Source organism: Tiliqua scincoides, chromosome 9, assembly GCF_035046505.1.
Source record: "Tiliqua scincoides isolate rTilSci1 chromosome 9, rTilSci1.hap2, whole genome shotgun sequence".
In the NCBI taxonomy this organism is placed as follows: domain Eukaryota; kingdom Metazoa; phylum Chordata; class Lepidosauria; order Squamata; family Scincidae; genus Tiliqua; species Tiliqua scincoides.
In genome coordinates, this window is record NC_089829.1 from 8,318,396 (window position 1) to 8,339,127 (window position 20,732).

Here is a 20,732-nt window from a genome sequence, read left to right on the forward strand (position 1 = left end):
AGAGCGGGGGAGGGTGGTGACGGGCAAGCAGAATAAGGGCAGGGAGGGGCAAAACAGGGTGGGGGGAGGGTAGAGACAGCTGGAAAAGTCTTTGGAGCCCAGGTCTACCCACGCTTGTGGCATCAGTAGTGTCCCCAGCACCCCTAGTCATGGTAATGTCCCCAGCATCCTGTATGGGCAACAAGTCTGAGTAGATAGGAAAGTGTCAGATCCCAGGAAATTTCTGGGCCCCCTCCTTTGGCTCCTGGGCCCTACTTTTGACCCTGGGCCTGGGTACAAATTACTCCTTTTACTCCCCTCTCCTAGGCCCTGGGTCCCAGTGCTAAAATGTTTGAAAACCACTGGTTTAATTTTGTTTTTCTTTTCATTATTGCAATTATCGCTTCATTACTGTTAGCTGCCTTGCAGCATCATTCATCTGCAAGGCAGGGAATGAGTATTTTAAAGAGACCGATGTTTCTTGCCTTTGCCCACTTGAAAAACAGGCTGTTCAAGGAGCAAAACTTTGCCATTTTGTCCCTGCAGCTTCCCTTAAGGCTCATTACAAAATTTAACCCACTACCTGGAAATATTTGATTCCGCGCTTTCCACATGCGCTGCCTCCGACGCATCCTCGGCATCACCTGGCAGGACAAAGTTCCAAACAACACAGTCCTGGAACGTGCTGGAATCCCTAGCATGTATTCAATGCTGAAACAGAGACGCCTGCGTTGGCTTGGTCATGTCGTGAGAATGGATGATGGCCGGATCCCAAAGGATCTCCTCTATGGAGAACTCGTGCAAGGAAAGCGCCCTACAGGTAGACCACAGCTGCGATACAAGGACATCTGCAAGAGGGATCTGAAGGCCTTAGGAGTGGACCTCAACAAGTGGGAAACCCTGGCCTCTGAGCGGCCCGCTTGGAGGCAGGCTGTGCAGCATGGCCTTTCCCAGTTTGAAGAGACACTTTGCCAACAGTCTGAGGCTAAGAGGCAAAGAAGGAAGGCCCATAGCCAGGGAGACAGACCAGGGACAGACTGCACTTGCTCCCGGTGTGGAAGGGATTGTCACTCCCGGATTGGCCTTTTCAGCCACACTAGACGTTGTGCCAGAACCACCTTTCAGAGCACGATACCATAGTCTTTCGAGACTGAAGGTTGCCAATACGAATACAGGGTAGAGCACACAATTAACGGTGAGGAGAGGAGACTCAACCGTTTGCTGTGATTCAAGAAAAAAAAAAAAAGTTTATGGTTTCTACAATGCAATGTCTTTCTTTGCAGCCCCGCAGAGCTCAAATGTTGAATCTTTCTTAAGAGTTTCTCCGGAGCAGGAGGAAGGATTCTACGAAGCCAGCCCAGCACTTTCAGGAGCTTATCACGACGGCAATCTAAAACGCATGGCTTCAAAAGAACAGAAGGATGAAATCTGATAACATGGCTTTACTCTAAAACTTAATACCGTTATAAAAGACTTTATTTTCTCTTTTAAGGTTCAAAATGTATTTTGTTATGAAAATCGGGTGTCACGTTACCCGCAGCACACAAAAGGATTTGGCAAGCAAAGCCCTCTATAAAGTTTCACAGCTACTGTTGATACGAAGCCAACAGTGTAGGTAGAATGAAATTAAATCGTTATATTAAAAAAAAAAAACTCGACCCAGAACGATCCATTTGATTTTTTTTTTTTTTAAGAAAACCTAATGGCTGTTAATAACCTCTTTATACATAAATATCCAAATAAGCAACAATAAAACGTCTTCAGTAAAGATGGTTAATGGTGCAGAGATAAAAATTCTCTGGGAATTGGGAATTCCATGGGATTCATGCCATGGTATTATCATGGCATAACTTGAATTTGGAGGGGTGAACCAAAATTCAGCCAAGTCGAAACTGCAAGCAATTAGGGATGCCATGTTTGACCATTCTGAGAAAGTTTCAGCCATTGATTACTGGAAGGTCAGTTTAATTTCTCCCCTTAGAATTTTAGACATCAGGAGATGGACGCTGAATATCCCTTGGAGGCCAACTCCCACTAGCTGCCATGAATTTCACCCAGAATGAGCCAGGTGTAGCCCTACCCCACTCCCAAATACAAATGCTTTACCTCTTACGAGTCAAGCCGGCCCATCAATGATGCCAAATGAAGTATTGCATCAGGTATCAGTGGTGGAGAGCACCCATCTCGGTCCACCTTCTTCCTCCACTGCTCCCCCTTCTCCTTTCACTCCCTGGATTGGAACAGGAAGAGGAGGGCAGAGATTAAGAGGAAATGCGGAGGGGAGGAAAGTGTTGAGCTAGAACATTGGTGAGTAGGAAAAGCAGAGGCTGGCACATTGTCGGGTAAGGGGGGTGCGACATATGGCATTCCACTTCAGGTGTCAGAAATCCCGGGCCGGTTCCAACTTAGAGCCATAACTAATGTTCAGTTATAGGAACATAGTCACTTGGGTTTTGTCCCATGGTCGCTTCCGACTTAAGCATGTGTTCAGATGTTCAGAGTACATCTGAGCACTCTGGAGTTGTCCAAGTATGGGACATCTCAAACCAGAAAAAAAAAAATCCAACATGTGAAACCTACACCATAAAATTCATATTTCTTTTGGTCCTAGACACATTCTGTTAAGGTTACATAGGAGCTGATTTCCTCCGTCTCATTTGGAACTTCTGAGGGCCATTTCAGAATCAGTGTGTGCACAATTTGCCATGCTTCTCAACTCACAACACATTTTGTCCCCCCTCTCACAAATTACTCATGCATGTCAGCACACATGCACATTGATGAGAGCATTGTACAAAATCCCACTGAGGAAATGGGCCGTCACACCATGACTCTTGTTCGGCGTGCGATTTAATCAATGCACTGGTACATATTCTGAATGGAGCTTGGATTAAACACACACACACACAAGATTGCTAAAGACAATTATGCACTTTTGGAACACCACCATCGAGGAAGAATTTGATGAGGATAACTTCATGAGCTTAAGAGAAGTTGAGCAGGGGCTTGTCACAATTGTCACCCAAAGAGTCAGGGGGCAAATTAGGGGAAATTCCAAACCCTGGCAGGATGCAACCCACACCCACTTTGACCAGCCTAATCAACCGAACCCTGGAGGATAACGTGGTCCATTTATAAAACCATAAGTTCCCAGGTTCTTTTGAAATACATTCCCTTGGTCAATCAAATGGATTGCTCTTCATCTTCAGAACAGGAGAACTTTATAACAAGAGAAGGTTAGCTCTTAGTTAAGGGAGACCTTACTGCTCCATAAACATTGGTGCCATGCATTTACAGTAGCGCACAAGAACAAGTTAGCTAGCTTATCTACCAGATAGTAAGGTTACTGAACTATCAACATTGCAGGGCAGTCAACAGCATGGTACTCCTTCATGCTCCAGCATAAGGAGTGCTAACACAAGCTTTCCTCTCTTTCTCTGTGAACCCACACCCAGGTTTTTATACTCCAAATTAACCACACCTGAATAACCTCATGTCTTCTTCTATTTAGCAATCAGCTTAAAATATTTTTTTAAGCAGTGTTTCTCAAACGGTGGGTCGGGACCCACTAGGTGGGTCGCCAGTCAATTTCAGGTGGGTCCCCATTTCAATATTTTTATTTTTAATATATTAGAATTGATGCTAACAAGGCATGTGACTGCATTTGGGCACATGGTACAGACCTGTAACATTTGGGCAAATGTTACAGACCTGTAAAAGCAGCTACTATGTATATGCTTTTAAAGATGATAGTATTTGGGACTTGCTCCTAGGTAAGTGTGGGTAGGATTGCAGCCTAGGATTGTTAAAAATTTTCCTGCTTGATGATGTCACTCCTGGTCATGACATCACTTCTGGTGGACCCTGACAGATTTTCATTCTAAAAAGTGGGTCCTGGTACTAAACGTGTGAGAACCACTGTTTTAAACAAAAAGGTCACTTGTCCAACCCCATGACAGGGGTTGGTCCTCACTTGTGAATACCCCATTACTCTCCTCTCCTCCACACCTTCTCTGCCTCTCTTTCTCTTCTTTCTTTACAAATCCAGGAGGTTGAGGAAGTGGATGGTTCTTCCCATCTGCAGCCTTATGTGATTGCTTCAGCTAGCCTCATGTATGGTCTGGCCTGAAGCTAAACAGGAGGTGGTGGGGAGCAGGTGGTGACACCAGGAGATGCGAGTCCACCTATACAACTTGCTCTGTAGTGGCAGAGGATTGTCATCTGCCCACTGCAGGATTTCCAGAGGAGAGGCTAACGGATGCATACATGTTGTATGTTCCTCCACCTCCAGTCAAGGTCACTGCATGCCACCAGTATCTGGGCCCTTCTTGGCCCCAGGGTAAAGAGGGATAGAAAAGGGGGGGGTTGTGGGCCAAGTAACTGGAACCCCCAGGCCTCAGAGTTCAGCAGTCGGGAGGGGGATGCTTCCCTCTTCTCCCTCCTCCACCCATCTCCTGTCTCCCCCCGGGCTTGGCACCCCTGCTTGGCTCAGCCTCCTCTCCAAGGAAGCAGGTGTAGAGCAGCCTGTCAAGAGACTCTCTCTTCATCATCCTGAGTGACTTATGAAGCTATGGGCCCTCCTGGGCTCTCTCTCTTCACCCTCAGCTCCCTCACCTCTCTCCACCCTCAGCCTCACACTGCTTTTGACTTGGGACCCCCTAGATTAAAAGTCAGAGGCAGGATCCCTGCCAGGATCACTTGGTGGGTGCTCTCACAGAGAGCACACCAAATCCGGCACATCCTTGCAGCCAACTGAGACAGTTGCTTCAGGCAGTAGCCTAGTTGGGGACACTCACCCACTGCTCCTTCCACTCCTTGAACTGGAAGAAAGAAAAGGAGGAACAGAGCAGAAGACAGGGTGTGTAGGAGAGGCTGGAAGCACCCCCAGGTCAAAGGGGTACCAGGAGGTCTTTGACCAGACCTGAAGAAGACAATGCTTTTGTCTCCCTCTGATCAGTGTTTGCAACTTCCAACATCACACGTGAGCACAAACGAGCAACATTTTCATACAAAGGAAGGAATGAAGGCTGGCTTGATCACGGGAGTTTAATAGACTGCGCAGTTTGGCACGCTTGTGTTTAATAAAGTGTAATGCAGTGTGAAGGCAACATTTAATTAAAGGCTGTCAGAATTCACTTTCATATTTTTCAGCGTCTTTGGGGGGCTGGTGGGGGTTTCCTAACCCAGTTTGCATCTCGCAGTCAAAACAGAAGGTGCCATTAAATTTACCGTGTATGCATACATAATGGGTTAGCTTCATAAGGGAGAAACACACACACACACACATGCTAAACATGCCTACTAGGGAGTGCTAAGGCTAACATTATTTTATTATTGCTAATAATAAGATATGCTATGTACCTTGAGGGAAAATAAGCTACTATAGTGTGTCGGCTAAGATGCCAAGCCAGAAAACCAGAGCACCCCAGTGGCATTTGCAACCCCAATTTAAACTCACCAAGTCGCCTTAGAGAAGCCACTCGAGCTGCTCGTCTGGTCTGCCTTGCAGGGTCGTTGTAAGGAATACACAACAATGTATGTGGACCTCTTATTAATTTTTATTTCTAAACTGCTTTTCTCCCAAGGATTCCATCACCACAGTCCTATGCATGTTTACTCAAAAGTATGCCCCACTGTATCCAGTAGGGCAGGGGTGCTCAATAGGTGGATCGCGATCTACCGGTAGATCGCGAGGCAAAATGAGTAGATCGCGGAGCCCTGTCTCTCCAAACTGTTAATATGTCAGTTTCGTCTAGTGACTAGACGAAACTGACATATTTAGCTGACACTAAACTGACACTGAAACTGACACTTCAGCTGCTCTTCAGGCATGCAGCAACAAAACTGACTAGACTCTAGTCAGTTTCATCAGTTTCGTGGCGCTGCATGCCGGAAGAGCAGGAGCTAAAGTGGGCGGCGGCGGGAGGGGAAGCTGGGCTGCACTGGACTGAGGCGCTTCCTGGGGCTCCGTAGCGGAAGGGGGGAGGGGCGGGATTTTGAGATGGAGTCGCTCTGATGGCGGTTGCCGTGGGAGGCCCCAAGTGACCCTCCCCTTCCCTTCCAGACAGGTCTGGCCCAACCCAGCCCAGCCATGCCCAGCCCAGCCGCCCCTGTAGGAGCCCAGAGGTAAGTGCTGTGGCTGCTGCCGCTCTCAGTCGGGGCTGACAGGTGAGATGACCCCCCCTGGCCCCCCCGCCGCTGCAAGAGGAGGGCCGGTGGGAGCAGTGTCTCCCCCGCCTGCTGCCTGCACATGCAGCCCCTCTCCATGGAAACGGGGAAGCCCCCCGCCCCTTCCGAGGAGGACCTGCAACGTCTCCCTCTCCCTGCTGGTCTCGGGGCGCAGCCACAAAGAGTTTGGGGGGCAGGGAGTGGGGAGCTCCTCCCCCCCCGTAGTGCAGCAAGGCTGGGCATGTGCCTCTTGGGGGGACCTGTGGCTGCCCCCAGTATGTGGGGTGGGGAGAGAGGAGAGGCCTCCCGTGTGCTTCCTGAAGCATCTGGTGGGCCACTGTGGGGCACAGGAAGCTGGACTTGGTGGGCCTCCTCTGACCTGGTCCAGCAGGGGCTCCATACATCAAAGGGGGTGTCTGTCAGATGCTTCCTTCCCCCCGGTAGATCTCCGGGCCTTGCTGGGTTTCAAAGTAGCTCTCGAGCCAAAAAAGTGTGAGCACCCCTGCAGTAGGGTTACTTCCAGGAAAGTGTGTCTAGGATTGTAGTTTGAAGTGGTTAATTCAATTTAAAAAGCATCCTAAGAATCTCTCTCTCTCTCTCTCTCTCTCTCTCTCTCTCTCTCTCTCTCTCTCTCTCTCTCTGATTTCTTCAACAATGGACATTATTTTGACTTGTTTCAATGTCAATCACATACATTTTCCAAATTCTTACTTCAATATTTATTTATTATTACACATTTATTAACTTTATTTTTACCCCGACTTTCTCCCCAGAGGGACTCAAGGCGGCTTACAAACAACGTTAAAACAAATTAAACAACATAATTTAAAAACAGAAAAAACATAACGGCATATCATAAAAACAGTAGTCAGATAAAAAAGTAGTCAGGTAAAAGAGCATAGCGCAGCAAATTAGAAAAGGATCAGGCCGGTAACCAGATGTTAAAAAAGATATTAAAAGATGTTAAAAAGATGTTTAAAAGGCCAGGAACTCAGAAGGCTTGTCTAAACAGAAGGGTCTTCAGGCCTCACTGAAAAGTTTCAAGAGAGGGAGCAGTTCTTAAGTCAAGGGGAAGGGAATTCCATAGCGTTGGTGCCGCTACTGAGCAGGCCCTGTTTCTTACCGCCACCCCACATACCTCCCTAGGCGGCAGCACTTGTAAAAAGGCCTTCTCTGATGACCTAAGAGGACGAGCCGGATTGTACGGGAGCAGGCGATCTCTAAGATACCCTGGCCCAGGAGCAGTATAGGGCTTTAAAGGTCAAAACCAGCACCATGAATTGGGCCCAGAAACAAATGGGCAGCCAGTGCAGCCGCTGGAGAAGCGGACTGACAGAGTCAAACTGCCTACCTCCAGTAACCATACGGGCCGCCGCATTCTGCACTAGTTGCAGTTTCCGAATCGTCTTCAAGGGCAGCCCCACATAGAGCGCGTTACGGTAATCTAGCCTCGATGTCACCATGGCATGGATCACCGTGGCCAGGTCTGCATGATCCAAGTACAGCCACAGCTGGCGCACCAACCAAAGCGGAGCAAAGGCCCCCCTAGCCACAGCCGCCACCTGGGAATCCAGGAGCAGCTGCGAGTCCAGGTGGACCCCCAAGTTGTGGACTTGCTCCTTCAGGAGGAGTGCAACCCCATTCGTGCAAGCCGATAGTCCAGCACCTGCATCGAGGATTTCCGAAGCAGGCGTGCCTCTGTCTTATCCTGATTTAATTTCAGTTTGTTAGTCCCCATCCAGATCCAGATCCATCCACCCCCATTACTGATGTGGTTTTATATTACTATTCTTTCTATACATGTTCTCTTCTATATGATTTTTTTTTTCCAAATCATAATTTTTAGAAAATCAATACAAAGCATCACTCAGTAAATGAGACAAAACTCTCATGATTTAAGTGGCTGAGGGCCCAATCCTATCCAATTTTCCAGGTCTGGTGTAGCCATGCCAATGGGACATGTGCTGTATCTTGCAGTTGGGGGGCAGTCACAGAGGCCTCCTCAAGGTATGGGGGCATCTTTTTCCCTTACAAAGTTGGGGGCTGCTTTGTGGCTGCACCAGTGCTGGAAAGTTGGATAGGACTGGGCCCTAAATTGCAACCTTAGCTGCAATCCTAATCACACTCTCCTAAGAGTAAGCCCCATTAAACAAAATAGGACTTACTTCTGAGTAGACCTGGTTAGGATTGTGCACAAAGTGATTTAAGTGTGTGGGCAGCTGAGAGAGAATTTTGTCTACATTTCTGTTGCTGAAGATGAAAGCCTCATAGACAGAAGTGGGAGAAAATGGCTTTATTTAATTTATTTATTTATTTATTTATTTATTTATTTATTTATTTGCTTGCAGATGTTAATGTTTTCCAAAAGTTAGAAGCAGAGAAAGCAGTGCTATGTGTTTTTATTCAAAATTTACATTATAATTATAATTATAATCACTTAAAAGTGTCCTATGTAGGTGGTATAGTGTCAGCAGATGCAGCCACAGTCATTAATTTAACTTAATTTAATACCATTTAAATTTTATTTTTTTTTGCAGATTTCAGGGTTTTGTTTTTGTTATTTTTTCACAAAAATGAGAAGTGCAGAAAGTGGGGTAAAGTGTGTTTAGTTCCTTATCACCATTTTCTCCCACCCCTGTTCCAAACCAGAGAGTTGGAAGGGCCCTGCAAGATCATCCAGTTCAACCCACTGCGGGCCGTCCACAACTACAACTTCACTGAGTGACAGCCCAATCCTATGCATGTCCACTCAGAAGTAAGTTCCATTAGATTCAATGGGGTTTACTCCAAAGAAAGTGTGGATAGGATTGGGTTGTGAGGCTAATTGTAATTGTGATCCTAATTGTTGACTGCGGGAACGTTTCACAAACTTTACATCACATTTCAATGGAATGCCCCCTTAGAAGGTATTCTGGCTCCCTGCAGGAACTATATCAACTTGAAGGTACTGCTCGAAATGATTTTCAACCCAATCCTGTCCAACTTTCCAGCGCCGTCGTAGCTACAATGCAGCCCCACGGTTAGGGAACACATGTTCCCATACCTTGAGTGAGAGCCCCAGCCTCTCGTCCACACGATGCAGTCCACACCCTACTGGCACAACTGTACCAGCACTGGAAAATTGGATAGGATCGGGCCCTTAGATATTTGACCATAGGTCTAGTCACTTAGTAACTACTCATATATAACATAATGTAATTTTATTCATGATTTTTTTACCATGTTTTAATAATTTATTGCTTGTTTATATTGTGTATATATATATTTTGTGCAATGTCAATTTTATATAATGATGCTGCATTTTGCCATACGATTAAATATAATGAGTGTGGTGGTCATAAGAGCACTTTGTTGAATCTCAGGAGAGTGTGGGAGAAGGTGACTGAGTACAGCATAATCAAGGAGACCTCCTTGGCTGGAATCTTGAATGCAAGGGGGCTATCCTGGGAGCAAGCAAAAAAACTTACAGCCCAAGTCTTCTTACAGTTTTGTAATGCTGCACTGCTGTTGTGTATGCTGGGATTGTTGGTGCAAACAGCCGAAACCCCTACGTGCCAGATGCTCTTGGAGCAACTCTGGTGCAGGTAAGGCGGTGGCGCAGGTAGTCTTGGGTGGTTCAGGGCAGGTTCGGGGCAGGGAGGGCCAGGGTGGAATGGGGTGGATCTCGGCAGCTTCACTGCATGCCAGGATCCTATCCCTGTATTCCCAGATTGAAATACTCCCTGCCTGTTATTGGATTTATGCCAGCAAAGGAGTTGGCACAGGACAGAGGAGACCCATTGAAGGCCAGGTGGCCTACTTCCCCCTCCCAGGCCATCTGGTCACTCACCCACCCAACCATAGCAGGCAGTAGTTACACTGGTAGTATGGTTGCAATGCGTAGGATGATGAAGGTAGGATTGGGGCCTTAATTATGATCCAAGTCAAGTACCTTCAAAGGGACACCACTGAACTCCTCCAGTCACTATGTGAGCCCTGTACACCAGTGTTTCTCAAACCGTGGGACAGGACCCACTAGGTGGGTCGTGAACCAATTTCAGGTGGGTTTCCATTCATTTCAAGATTTTATTTTTAATATATTAGACTTGATGCCACCATGGTATGTTGACTGCATTAGGGGACATGTTTCAGATCTGTACTTTTAACAAGCTACTATGCATATGCTTTTAACAATGATGGTAAATGGGACTCGCTCCTGGATAAGTGTGAGTAGGATTGCACCCTAGGATTGTTAAAAATTTTCCTGCTTGGTGATGTCACTTCCAGATGACATTACTTCTGGTGGGTCCTGACAGATTCTCATTCTAAAAGTGGGTCCTGGTGCTAAAAGTTTGAGAACCACTGCTGTACACTGGTCACCCAGAAACATGAGTCAGCAGATTCAGCAGAAACATGAGTCAGCAGTGCTGATCAAAGCATCTCACCAACATCCTCATTTTAACTGCGCACTTTTTTTTCCCCCAAGTGCTTGCTCAAGTAATAAGATTTGAACTGGAAGATCTGAGGTAGCAACTAGAGCCTGGGCTTCTGTTCCTGATAGGTGTTCTTTTGCACGGAGATTTAATGGATTAGCTAAGCCGATATGAAGAACTGGTCCCCTGATTTATGACGTGCAATTGCTCGCTTACCGCTACATGTGGGCACACACACATTCAATAGTGTTTCCCACCCCATTAAAGTCTTGTGTGAATAAAGTGTTGTGTTACGTTTCTGGATTTTGCCCCAAGGGCTCATCAGACACCCCTTCTTGCCTTTCGACTTTGCCAGGCCTTTAAACAGGAAGTTTAATTTTATAGTATTAAAAGAGAGAGAGAGAGAGAGAGAGAGAGAGAGAGAGAGAGGTACTCAATTATCTGGCTGTGAAACAGCAGTACTGTTTCTTAATTTTAGTAGCTAATAAAATGCTGATCCTGCAGTTAACTACTCCTGGTCTAAATGGGCACCAATCTTGGCTATTGGAATCGAATATTTTATGAACTGCGAGATACTACCCTACAGATTTTAAGAACTGCCATGACATATTTCTTGCAAGATTTATTAACATTTTTTATTTAAAACAATATATTAAGGAGAAGAGAAAGAGCAAGACTTGGTTTGAAAAAAAAAAAATCCAAATATTAACAGGAACCTAAAGGAGAGCAAACCTCTCTCTCTCTCTCTTTTTTTTTTTTTTTTTGCTAACTTGGAATCCCTTTTCTCCTGCCTTCTCAGTCTCCCACTTCTGGTGCCATAAAAGCTTTCCAAAAATCCAACACCCCGGCCACACCTGCATCGTTAATTTAATGGGTCTTCCGACGTGACTTCGACAAGACTATCGGTTTCAGGGACCGCCAACAACTGCAATGACTGTGGAAAGGGAACAATGAAGCCAGGGCAAGGATTCGGCCTCTACAGGGGAAGCCTGTGCCCGGATCCTATCCCCTCATTTCAGTGGCGTAGCTAGATGGGGTGCACAGTGCTAAGTTTCACAGGGAGAACATAAGAACAGCCCTGCTGGATCAGGCCATAGGCCCATCTAGTCCAGCTTCCTGTATCTCACAGCGGCCCACCAAATGCCTCAGGGAGCACACCTGATAACAAGAGACCTGCAAGGCTTCCTGGGAATTGTAGTTTAAGAACATAAGAACAGCCCCACTGGATCAGGCCATAGGCCCATCTACTCCAGCTTCCTGTATCTCACAGCAGCCCACCAAATGCCCCAGGGAGCACACCAGATAACAAGAGACCTGCAAGGCCTCCTGGGAATTGTAGTTTAAGAACATAAGAACAGCCCAACTGGATCAGGCCAAAGGCCCATCTAGTCCAGCTTCCTGTCTCTCACAGCGGCCCACCAAATGCCCCAAGGAGCACACCAGATAACAAGAAGACCTGCAAGGCCTCCTGGGAATTGTAGTCAAGATCATAAGAACAGCCCCACTGGATCAGGCCATAGGCCCATCTAGTCCAGCTTCCTCTACCTCAGAGCGGCCCACCAAATGCCCCAGGGAGCACACCAGATCACAAGAGACCTCATCCTGGTGTCCTCCCTTGCATCGGGCATTCTGACATAGCCCATTTCAAAAATCAGGAGGTTGCACATACACATCATGGCTTGTAACCCGTGATGGACTTTTCCTCCAGAAATTTGCCCAATCCCCTTTTAAATGCATCTAGGCCCGATGCCATCGCCACATCCTGTGGCAAAGAGTTCCACAGATTAACTACGCACTGGGGCAAACAGCAGCGTGCAAGCCCCCCTTCCCACCTTCAGAGCCATTCCAGGAGGTGGGAGTAAAACAGAGGCATACGCTTGGAAAGGCTTCAAAGGGAAGGGGCCCCTTGCATGCTGTGGTGAGGCTCCCTGCAAAACTTAGTGCTTTGCATCCCCTCTAGCTAAGCCACTGCGTTGTTATTAACCTTAGACTTTTCTCTCCTCAGACTTAGGTCCAAGGAGACCCCCTAGGCCACCAGGAGGACTGTGCAGAGGAGAGTAGAATGTATTGTACCTTCCTCTAGCAGTCTGCCTGAACGCTCCCCTCCACTGGATGAAGCGTACACTCCATCAGCATGGCTCCATCATTGGTGAAGGCAGGGGATAGGATTGGGCTCTTAGTTACAGCTCAATCCTAAACTCCCCCAACTGCCAAAAAAGTTGTACACTATATTCAGCAAGGGGTGGATCGGGAGGTTTGGAATTATTTTGGTGATGATGAATATTTATATACCACTTTTCAAGAAACAGTAGTCCACAAAGTAGTTTACAAAGCTAAATAACAGCCCAATCTTATGCTTTCCGGTGTCTACTGGAGAGGTGGCACCAAACCGGCTACCGTACCCAACAGGCATATCCAACAGGTGCTGGGAAGCCACTGGGAGTCTCCTCAGCAAACAGGGACTTTCAACCCCCTTCCCTTGAGGAAAGCCCCAAGCCCCACAATGGGGCTTCTAAGGTCTGCACTGCTTATTTTGCCAGCTCAGACTTGAGAATCTTTGGTTGAACTTTCTGCAAACTCCAAGGCGGAGTTCAGGATACGGAGGATCAGAGCTGTGCTGGTCTGACCCCCTTCCAGTTACACTTCCTCCCCCACCCCACCCTTTTTCCGCCCTCCCCCTTTCTCCCAGAGGCTGAACCCCTACCCGGTGATTTCTCTTACCCCCACCGGCAGCACGTCCTCCTCCTGCTGGTTATGGGACCGGCACCTGACTGGCGTAGCGCCAGAGCTCCCTACTCTCCTAGTACTGTAAACGTGCTTTACGGCACATTTACGGCACCCAGCTCCAGAGCTAGGGCTCAGTACCAACTCTGGGGAGGTCCAGAATCAGGCCCTCAATGAATAAATGTTTCCCTGTCCCCAGAGGGCTCACAATCTAAAAATCTAAAATTCTGTCCTTAGGGTGACCAGCTCTTGATAGTGGAGCATTGACTCTCAAGTCAAAATTCCCCAGGAAGAATGTAAAGGTATTTTGGTTCCATAGTTACAGCTCACACCAAGTCAACATTCTCCAGCACTTTCTAACTGATGAAGCCCTGTTTCATTTTTTGCTGTTATAGAACACACACACACAATATACACCTATAATACATAATAAGCACACACACTTTGATATGAGCAAGAGAGAACGTGCGTGTGTATTAGAGAGAAAGAGCACACAAGCGTGTGTGTGTGTGTGTGTGTGTGTGTGTGTGTGTGAGAGAGAGAGAGAGAGAGAGAGAGAGAGAGAGAGAGCAAGCGACGGGGCAGGATTGATTGCTGTTTGCTTCCTCCATTTTCTTGCAGAGGTGAAATGGATACCCAGCAAGATAAACATCTCCAGTTTCAGACTTCAGTTCTGTTTTTGCTGGTTTGATTGAAGCCACCAGGGAGGAGGCTTTGTTGATGGGCATCGAGGACCCAGCATCTGAAAATCACTCATCATTCCATGTCCTCAAAGAACATCTAAATAGGAAGACCATCCCTAAAACCAAACATATACAAAAGGGAAAGAAAAACATATTGCCCATGTCAATTGTGAGTTACGTGCATTTTGAGTAGCTTGACAGGGTGCACCTTGTGGGAGTCCAGAGACTCGGGAAGAACAAAACTAGAGAGAACAGGCATGAGGAAAGCAGCATCCCTGACACGGAGGTCATTGCTTGCCCATTTTTCCTTCTGGCCAGGTCAAGAAGGTGGTAGGAGCCACACACCACCACACAAAATCATTTCAGTGGTCTGAAATGATTCTTTTGACCCAGGACAAGGTGTCACTGTTCCCTTTCAGCTGAGTGGCTGCGCTGCTTGAAATTTGGCATTCCCAGAAGGCCACAGATGAGATATGACATCATCAGTTCAGTTTAGTTTTATGACGGTCACCGACCAGCATAAAAATGTCAATATGACATCATCTCCATGTGTCCAGGAACATCTCCCCACCCCCGAAGCTATCAGACAGCCAGTGAAAGGGTTGCTTCAGGCAACACATTGGTGGAAGCATCCATCTCTGTCCACCTACTTGCTCCTCCTTCTCCTTCAACTCCCTGAATTGGAAAGGGAAGACAGGAAGAGGAAATGTGGAGGGCTTTGGAGAGTGGGAGGAACACAGGCTGGTGCAACATCGGATAAGAGGGGGTGCATTTAGCTTCCTTCCTCAGGTGTCAGGGTATCTTGGGTCAGTTCTGAACCACAGACATTAACTAAGGTCAGTCAAGACCTGTAGGCAATTAAGGACCCAGGACTTGGGAAGCAGATCAGAAATCAGACACCAGGAGTCATGCTAGGAGTGGCGACTGGGGAAGCAAAATTTGAAATGGCTGTAAGTCTCCTAAATGCTTCTACATGAAGAATAGAATGAATTATCCAGCTCCAAGGAGAAGACACTGGCGATCTTCAGCTGGAGATCAGAAAAGTTCCTCAATATCTTCACTGACGGTCTGCACATTTGTGCGAGACAGAATATAGTCTGCACAGGATGTTACCGGACCCATTAGGGCATACCTTAATGATGAACTAATTGAGCATTCTAAATATCGTCAGGGAGGATGATAATATTGATCTTTGCCTGAACCGCTCCGTGGTCACAAATTAAGTAACCAAACAGACCCTGATGAGGTGGGATGGGCTCAGGGAACCGTCGATTCATGAACTCAACAACAGGCTTCTTATCTCATTGACTACTCTCCGGTTCGCCAAGAAGGACCGTGAATTGCATCTCTCTCATCGCTAAGTGACGACCGACACGCAGCAGATGTTTGACAGGTTGCTACCCTTCTGCAAACATGGGATAATGACCAAGAGCCTGATTCATAATAAGGGGTTTAGTGGAGGGGAAAAAGCCTCAGAATGTTTGCCTTCCAAACCTCTGACATGCATGCAGATGGTCCCAGGTTCAATCTCTGGGTAGGGCTGGAGAAGATCTCTTCTTGTCTGAAACCTTGGAATGCTACTGCCAGTCAGTGTGGACAATACTGAGCTAAAGGGACAGTGGTCAGACCCAGCAGGTAGCTTCATAAGCTTAGTCGCAGACCACCTGCTTTGAGGGCAGAAGGTCCCAGGTTCAATCCTGGCAGCATCTCCCGGTAGGGCTGGGAAAAACCCCATGTCTGAAACCTTGGCGAGATGTTGCCACTCAGTGTTGACAATACTGAGCTAGGTGAACCAATGATCTGACTCAGGGTCCGATCCTGAAGAGTGTGCTTCGGCTCACCGCTGGCACGCCCCGTCGCAAACGTACTGTTTGTGAGCCCTTACTGCGGGTCCAGCACTGCAGCTAGCTGCCAGGTAGGCACAAGCACAGCAGTGGGTCTGCACAAGCACAGCACAAGCACGGCAGTGGGTCTGCATTCCACCACCCGGTGGTCACCCATACTGCCTGGCAGCAGAGAGGTGAGTGAGGGTGTAGGGGGAGGCAGGGAGGAGGCATTCTGGGGCGGGGGGAGGTGGAGGGAAGGCATGTGGAGGGCAGGGAGGAGGTGTGGAAGGGGGAGCAGGATGGGAGGGGGTAGGTCTGGTGGAGACGTGCTCCACCAGATCCTGAGCCGCGTGGCCCAACACAGGACTCTCTGATACGGCGGTGGCTCGAGAGCCTACGAGGGATTGATTAGCCCCATTGTGAGGCTACTTTCCTTCCCCTGAGGAGTCACTATGGGTGACTCGGTTGTGTTTTGGATGCTGCAGTAGCCATTTTGGTGCCACAGTAGTCCCACGCTCCAGCCAGCTCCGGATTGGGCTACCTTTTGGAGCCAGCTTCATATCTTGTCAGAGAGGGGTTAGCTAGTCTTTCTCCCCTCCCCACCCTTTTCCGATTTCTGTTTCTCTTTGGAAGAAACCCTGAAATTACTGTGGAATTTCAGTTTCTCAAAATTTTGACGTCTTCTGAAAATCAGGCATTTTGCTGATGCCCTTGGTTGACATGTGAAATGCGGCCCCAGCCAAAGTGAGAGTTGAGGCCTACTAAACTTTCAAGGACAGGCTGGAAAACCATGTGCAAATGCAAGTTAAAACATCATCCTCTGCTAGAAAGCATAAAATAATAAACAAGAGGTAGGCATCAGTGGCTGAAGGGGACCTTCATCCATCCTATGAAGAACACAGAAAAGAAGTTCAGCCTTCCCACCACCTGTCCCCCCGGTCCTCCACCCTAACCGTTCTCAAGCCATCTTATGCTCAAGGGTGTCAGAAATGGATGATAAATATGAGTGTGTTAAAGGGGAGATTGTGGCCTTCTCAAGTGACATCTGGTGGTCATTAGCAAGTTTGGCTGAAGTGGTTTCTCTACAGGGACTGAAAGTCTGTTGGCTTGGTCTATAAGTCCGAAAAAGAAGGGAGGGGCAGAGAGAGAGAGAGAGAGAGAGAGAGAGAGAGGTGGAAGTTTCACAGTAAGATTCAACCATATTTCAGCTCCAGTTTACAAGGTGTTGAACAGATTCCTAACAGAACTGTCCAGAACGTTTGGGGCGGTACTAAACCAGGATGGTGTAGTGGTTTGGGAGTTAGACCTGAAAGACCCAGGTTCAGATCTTTGCTCAGCCATGAAGCTTCTTGCGTGACCTTGGGCCAATCACACACTCTCTCAGCCAGTTGCAGACCTACCATAAGGTCCGATGGGGCAAAAGCCCTAGGTGTGAGGCGCCAGAACCACGCGGAAGCCTCTCTGAGTCTCCCAACAGAGGCAGAAACTGTGCTTCCAGTTTTTCGGAAGCACAGTTTAAAGCGCTGGGGAACCTCACAGAGGTTTCTCTGATGCATTCCTGGGTCGCGCGAGGCTCCGTGAGCCTCAGGTGAGTGGGGGAGGGCAGATTTCTGCGTGGGGAGGCGGCATCTTTGGACCTTTGCCCCACGAGTCTGGGGAGGTCTGCTGCTGCTCTCAGCTTAACCTACCTCACAGGGGTGTTATCAACAGTTCCTTTCCTCCTTTTATCCTCACACCATCTTGAGCTCCTTGGAAAAAGGGTGGTATTAAAAGGTGAAAAATTAATGAATTAATTAAACAAACCATATCTATAAACATTTCTGAGAGACAGACAAGGAGGACTTTGGGTCCTTTTGAGAAGCAGCAGGAAAGACAGATTGCCCATGGTGAGATGATAAGCTATGCGCTGGCCAGCTGATGGCCGGCCAGCTTGCGGCATGTTTAAAATGCTCCCTTGGCAGTGTGGCGTTTGCCTTCCTGAGCCTTATCGGGGAGATGCACTTAGTAACTGGGCTTTGTTTGCCATTATGTGGATTTCTTTCCATCCGTTTTCACATTTCTTTATAAACACAGCCTGCTGGCCCTAGCCGCAATCGCCTCCCGGCTCGTCAATGATCTTCGTTAAGCAGATTGTTTGAGCTTCGCATTTGCTCAATTGGTCCTTCCATTATTTGAGCGGGGCAATGCAGGCGCTGTCCAGTGCATTAAATGTCTATTACACTGTTTACTAGAGACATGCTAAATGGCAGCTTATGAATGTCAATGCGTTCTCTAATTAGCCATGCTTTATTGACTTCCTCTCAGCCATTCAAAATGCCGGCTTTCCTCATGTGCCTGTCGCTGGGTATCGGGTTGGCTTTTCTAACTGGGAGGGGGCCTTCTAGCACTTCCATATTCAGCAAAATCAACCCGATCCTGGCCAAGCAATCATATGGGATAAGTGTCCCTTCTGTTTTCCCCAACTGCTCTACCCCAAGGAAGGCAAGGCTTCCTATGAGCCACAGCTCATAAAAACAACCCTGTGGATCAGACCAATATAGTCCAGCATTCTGTTTCCCCAGAGTGGCCCACCAGGTGCCTCTGGGAAGTCCACAAAAAGGACAGGCTGGAGATACCCTCCTTCTTCCTGTTTCTAGTAAGTTACCAAAACTTTGACTGCCCCTGTACATGGAGGTTCTATTTAGTTCTCTTACAGCCCAATCCTAACCAACTTTCCAGCGTCGATGCAGCTGTGCCAATGGAGTGCGCGTTGCATTCTGTGGGGGGGGGGGTGCAGTCACGGAGGCTTCCTCAAGGTAAGGGGACATTACCTGACTTTATATCACTAAATAACCTGACTTTTCTTGGCTGGACAGTAGAAAAGAGTGTTCTCCCTTGAAGGCATCTCAGAGGACCACTTTACATGACAAGAAAGGATTCTTGACATGGGGACCTATGTGTGAGCTGTAACTCATAGTAACAACCCCAAAGTTTTCAATGGGTGCATGTAGCAGAAATGACTTGTCCCTTTTGGAAAACCCTGAGCTAGGGCTGGTCCGTTCATGAGGCCAACTGAAGCATCAATCAGGCAGCAGATTGATGGGGGGGGTACCCATATCTGTCCGCCAACTTGCCTGCACTGGAGAAGTGAAGGAGCTGAGGTTGGCACATCACTGGGTAAAGGGGGCAGCATTTGTCAAGCTGCCTCAGGCATCAGGAGGTTTTGGATTGGCCCTGTGCGGAGCCCTTACGAGCTGAACCGAAACTCTTTCCAAACTTTCCGGATAGTTTCTTAGGCTGCAACCCTAACCACACTTTCCTGAGAGTAAGCCCCATTGAACAAAATAGGACTTACTTCTGAGTAGACCTGGTTAGGATTGCGCCCTTAGTATGCTTACTTGGTGCTGTATCCCATCTCAGCCACACGTTCCTTTTTCCTCCCAAATTCACCCTCGAAAGAGGTGGGCAAGGGCTGGGAAGGGTAAAAGTAACAGATCTTTTTTAGGTAGAGCTATACTAGATCTAATAGATAAGTAATAGATCCTTATCTTTAAGGATTGGATGTTAGGAACTAACTAATGTATATATAATAGTTGCTAGAACTTCAGAAAAGAAAAAAATAGCTCAAAACAAAAATCAATGGAAGGCCTTCAAGCATATCAGATAGTTGACCCATCCAGCTCCTGTGATCTCCAGGCTTCCAGGTAGTAGTTCCTTCCGGGTTTAAGAGGGGTCTTTCTTGCTCTTCCCTTTTGCTACAAGGGATTGAATCTGTGACTTACCCATGCAAGGCAGGCCTTTAGACCACACAGCTACAACCTTCTTTTTTGAGCTTGTCTTGCTTGGAATTTTAACAAGTCAGGAGGTATACCCTGGTGTGCGCTACACACACTGCAATTTGAAGGGGTTAAACATTGAGGTACTTGACTGGGCTGCACCACCTCAGACCATATAAAAAGGATTCTATTTTGAGGAGTTCCCCCGTGTGAACCAAACACACAGTTTTAAAATTGTGCCTACTGGGGAGAAAATCTTTAGCCCAGCCCACTTCCTGCTGTGCTACTTTTCTACTGGCAGGGAGTTTTTCACATATGGAAGCACAGGGAGAAAAAAATCTAACCATCAGGTTTATCCCCTCAAAACTCTATCACCTCATTTGGCTGTGCTTATATGAGAGTTTGCACCAAAACTTCAAATAAGTAAACATTAAAAAGACTTATGGGATTCCTCCCAAGGATAAATATTTGAAAATGTTCAAACAGAGTGAAATAAGTGGGAAGGTTGTTGTTGTTGTTTTTTTTTTTGGGGGGGGGGGTGTCAAAAAACCTTTGGATTCAAAAAGGAAGATGAAAAATTTCTCCTCTCTCTCACCCCAACAGTCTCCTTCACACTTCATCTTCTGCTCTTTTTTTCAAATCAGGTTGTAAATGGCCCCCTGCCAGTGTGCCACTTGAAGCAACTGCCTCGGTTTGCCTCATTGATGGGCCAGACCTGGAGGTGATTCGCCACATCCCTGACCGTAGATAACATGTGAACTTTCAACTTCCATTTACATCTCAAGAAGGAATCCTTCAGTTCAGTTTCACAAGGTCCCCAACCTTTTGGGAACAGTGTAGACCAGTGGTTCTCCAGCTTTTACCACCAAGACCCATTTTTTAGAATGAGAATCTGTCGGGACCCACCAGAAGTGATGTCATGACCAGAAGAGACATCATCAAGCGGGAACATTTTGAACAATCCTAGGCTGCAATCCTACCCACACTAACCCAGTAGTGAGCCCCCATATAATATCATTGTTCAAAACATATACATAGTAGCCTGTTAAAAGTACAGATCTGTCACATTTCCCCCAATGCAGTCACATACTATAGCAGCATCAAGTCTGATATATTAAAAATAAAATATTGAAATGAACTGGGACCCACCTGAAATTGGCTCGCCTATTGGGTTCCAACCCACAG